Consider the following 5,086-nt stretch of genomic DNA (forward strand, 5'->3'; position numbering starts at 1 on the left):
GCTTAGGGCTCTCCTCTAGTTAGGGTTTCCTCTGATGAGGATTTCTTTTGGTGAAGAGCGCTGCCCTTCTCCTCTTTGAGCACGGTGGCTTCAACCAGACGCTTCCTCCTTTTGACCGTGTGGGAGAAGAGGAAGAAAATAGCTCTGTATCGACCGTGTAGGAGTGTAGGAGAGAAGAAGAAGAAGATATGATCTTCTTTGTCCATGAGAAGAAGCCAAACCCATGTTTGGGTTCTTTATTTTCGGCTACGAGGGGAAGGAGGAGAAGACTTGGACTTCTACACCCGAAGAAGCCAATTGGGTGAGCGCGTGTACTTTCTCTTATTCTCCAATCGGAGCTTGTTTTCAACCATTAGAGCTCATGTGAAGGGTTCCATTGATTGGTGAAACGTTCATCGATCACATATTCTCTTAAGTTGGTGGTCAAAAATTGACCACTGAAACTACATCAGAAATATGATTTTTGGAGATAGTTAGAAAACCCCGGAAATGATCGTGACAAACATTGTTGCATGGTTTCCAGAATAAGGTTTCTTTCGATTTCGATCGTCATCGATCATTGGCTAGTACCGAAGACGATGACGCGACTTGTGACTTCCGAAGTGGTCCGAATGAGAGATTAGCGTGGATCACCAATAGAGGCGGGAATTCGACAAAGACCGCTCGATTGATACCAACATCGTTCAATGCCATCATCCGCAAGGTACGCTTGGAGTAATTTATAATTCTACAAAAATTTTAATTTTCTGTCATGCCTTGTACATCTTATTTCTTGCTTTGTATGCATGTATTGTTTAATAATTTATCTTAATTATTTGTATATTTCCACTACGTAAGTTTGTGAAACGTGTAAACACGCACATTGCACCGGGACGATCCCAATAGTGGTATCAGAGCCTGATAGTGCAAGGCCTACGCGTAAAATGATTTTACACGTAGTAGTTAGTCGTGAATCTAATTTAGGAAATTTTAAAATTTAATTTAGAATTTCTAATTATCAAAATTTTCTAATTAGTTAGGAGATTTCGTATTAGAAAATTTATTTCTTAAATAATTAAATTTTTTAATTAGAATTGTATTTCTTAAAAGAAAATATTTAGATTTAATTTAAAATTTTTAATTATAGAATTTCCTAATTTATTAAGAAATTTAGATTATAAAATTTGTTTTCTAATTAATTAGATTTTGTTAATTAATGATTGTATTTTCTAAAATAAAATATGTGATTAGATATAGAAATTTATTTCCTAATCTAATTAAAGAATTTTGATTTGTGAAATTAGATTCTTAATCATATTTTATTAAATAAAATTTATGATAACTATGGCTGAAAATAATCATAATTAGTTACTTTAATTATGTCATGTCATGTCATTTGTCATGATTAATTGAATTAATTATGTCATACCATGTCATTTGTCATGATTAATTGTATTAATTATGCTATGTCATTTATTGTCATGTATGTAGATAATTTGTTATTTGCATGAAAAGATGATGAGACCTGAAAATCCTTACAAAATATTAAAGCAAACACCTTCCGCTAATATAGTTAGAATCAGAGTTTAATTTTTTGTTTGGATTATTGGACTCTCTCCAAGCCCGACTTAAAATTAAACATGTTAGAACTATCGAGATATAATTTCATGATTATCGGGTTGGTGTGACGTAGTCAGCCTAGTGGGGATCGACACATAGACCATGTCCTGAACCAAGCGGGTATAAGACGGTGAAAGGAACGAGACATGTTTAATTGAGGAGTTGTTGAAGGGTTTAGAAGAAGTTCTGGAATCAATCGTTGATTTTTTGATCAATTGAGGATCATAATGTACTACTAGGTGTCACTCATGATTGTTCCGTAATTAATGATTAATTACGGACAGACAACATAACTGGGAACCTATTGGGTTACACGCACTACAAGTTCTCTGAAGAACTTAAAATGAGTTTGAGAATTGGATTATCAGAATGAGATAAATAAAGTTTAGTTGGACTAGATAAAGTACAAAATAATGGAATCCGTCTTATGAAGACGAAATGAATGAAACTGATTTCGTTCAAATTAGAGATCATTTGGTTATTGAACCAAATGATTTAATTTTGAACCAAATTGAACCAACTTAGTTTGATTCATGATGGAAGAGATTTTGGTAGAATGGATATGGTGAGAAGATTCGTCTTGCGAAGACGAATTGAGCAAAACTGATTTGGGTCAAATCGGAGTTCGTTTGGTTAGTGAACCAAGCGAACCAAAAGTGAACCTAGTTTGCTATAGTATTTAGGGTTAAAATCTTGTTCAACCTAGTTTAGAGTTTTGGTTTTCTGATTTTCTGGTTGCCACGAGAAAACATAGAAATAAAAAACCCTAAGGAAAAGCACTATAGCTTCCCCTTTCAAAAATAGAATCATGATTATTCACCGCGGTTAATCTCCTCTCCGCGTGCCGCCAGCTTCTTCCTCCCGAGCGTGTGTCGCCTGCAAGCAAGGAAACCATAGGCTGGTGGATGCGTTGCTCCCCTGCCTTTCCTCTACACAAGGGTGTCGCCGGACCGGATCGCTACCATCAGCGGCCGCTACATCTATTCTCTGCTCTGTTTCTCCCCGAGGGTGCGACATCGTTCCCAGCTACTCTCGGCCATGGTTTTCGGTGAGCTAGGCGCTGCGTTCTCTGGTGACTCCTCTCCCTGGCGATGGTGGCCGACTGCAAAATGGAGAAAATTGTGCGACGTGGCCCCTGATTTTATGGCAGCTTGTGTGATTTCACCCTCGCACATGATCAGAGTATTGCTCGTGAAGGAGACAACTTTGCTCAAGCTTAGGACTCTCCTCCGGTTAGGGTTTCCTCCGGTGAGGATTTTTTTCTAGTGAAGAGCGCTGCCCTTCTCCTCCTTGAGCACGACGGCTTCAACCAAACGCTTCCTCCTTTTGACCGTGTGGGAGAAGAGGAAGAAAATAGCTCTGTATCGACCGTGTAGGAGTGTAGGAGAGAAGGAGAAGAAGATCTGATCTTCTTTGTCCATGAGAAGAAGCCGAACCCATGTTTGGGTTCTCTGTTGTTTTCAGCTACGAGGGGAAGGAGGAGAAGACTTGGACTTCTATGCCCGAAGAAGCCAATCGGGTGAGCGCGTGTACTTTCTCTTATTCTCCTGATCGCGAATACGATTTCGATCGGAGTTTGTTTTCAACCATCAGAGCTCTTGTGAAGGGTCCGTTGATCAGTGAAACGTTCATCGATGACAAATTGTCCTAAGTTGGCGGTCAAAAGTTAACTACCGAAACTACATCAAAAATATGATTTCTAGAGATAGTTAGAAAGCCCCGGAAACTATCATGACAAACGTTGTTGCATGCACTACAAAAAAATGACAATTTTACGATGAAAATTAGGGATGAATTATTTTCGTCGCAATTTTGCAACGAACTTTGCGACGAAAAACGGATTCGTCGCCATTTTCCAACAAATTTAGCGACGAAAAAATATTTGTTGCTCATTTTGCAACAAATAAAATTTGTTGAAAAAGTCATTGCAAAATAAATTTTTGTCGCAAAATTTATCGCAGATTTGCGATGAAATAATATTTCATCGTAAATCTGCGACGAAATACAAATTCATCGCCGAATTGGCGGCGAAATATGGTTTCATCGCCAATTAGGCGATGAATTTAGCGACGAAACTGTTTCGTTGCTAAATTTAACATATAACCCCTAATCTGGCCCGGTAACCGCATGTTCACCGTGAAATTTGGCAACGAAACGGATGTTCGTCGCTAAATTCGTCACAGAATTGGCGACGAAACTCTGTTTCATCGCAGAATTGGCGACGAAACAGAGTTTCGTCGCCAATTTACGATGAAAACCTGTTTCGTCACAAATTCTGCAACGAATTTAGCGACAAAACCCTTTTTCGTTGCAAAATTTAACATATAAACCCTAATCTGGTCTGATACCCGCGCGTTCGCCAAAATTTAGCAAAATTTTGTGACGAAAAGGTGTTTCGTCGCCAAATTCATTGCAGAATTGACGATGAAACCGTGTTTCATCGTTGATTCTGCGACGAAAACGTGTTTCATCACAAATTCTGCGATGAATTTTACGATGAAACTGTTTCGTCGCCAAATTCAACACTTAACCACTGAATCTGCCCCGATATCCACTTACCCAATCTAGGGGTTTTCTCCTCTCTCGTGCGATCTACTCATGCCGCCGTCGAAAATAGCCGGAAAATGCTCTATTTTGGACGGATTTCTTCAACAAAGGCAGCCTCCAAGCTAGGTATGCATTTTCTCCTTCTTTTCCTCCTCCATTGCTTGTCTGCTCAATGCATGGGCTCCGGATCGAAGCGCCGACTGCTGGCCGTGGCTGGATTCGGGGCGCCACTGGCTGCTGGATTCGGGGCGCCGGCCGTGGGGCGCCGGCCGCGGGGCACCGCTGGCTACTGGCCGCTCCTTCTCAGTCCCCCACCTTCCCCTCTCCTGCCCTCCTCAAACTCAGTAGGCACCACAACAGCATCACGAGTTTCAGATTCTGGCAGGACCCACTCGCGATTAGGGACGTCCGCAGTTGCATTAGCCACCGCCAATGGACAACGTTGAGATCGAGTCCGAACGACGCAGATCTGGCAGCGGCCATGAACGCCACCACTGCAGCAACCATCGGCCTCTACGGCGTGTAGTACTCGAAGCCCAGCGCTGCAGGCGACCACCAGTGCTCCAGCATCGGCCCTATCTAGAGCTCCATCTTGGCTCCTGGTACTAATTTTCAAGTCTCAACTAAGTTTTGTACTTGAAGAATTGTTTTTTTTAAGTTTCTTTTCTGAAGTTGTGGGGAACAAGAACAACATTCAATTTCTACTTTCTTCAGCGCAAGTAAATGCTTTAACCTTAATCTTCAACGAAATCTTACACCTGTGCAGGAAAATTAAAGAAGGTAACATTATTCATGAAATAGTTCTGAAAGGGATATACAACAATCTCTCTTCCTCGATGAACGCATGCTTCGAATATTTCTTTCTTGTTATATCTATTTCATATTCTTGTATAAATGGTACGATCGAAATAGATAAATATTGGAAAATATTGTCTTCTTC

This window comes from Curcuma longa, chromosome 18 (genome assembly GCF_044706935.1).
Source record: "Curcuma longa cultivar G26 ecotype Majalengka, Jawa Barat chromosome 18, ITB_CL_G26_1.1, whole genome shotgun sequence".
In the NCBI taxonomy this organism is placed as follows: Eukaryota; Viridiplantae; Streptophyta; class Magnoliopsida; order Zingiberales; family Zingiberaceae; genus Curcuma; species Curcuma longa.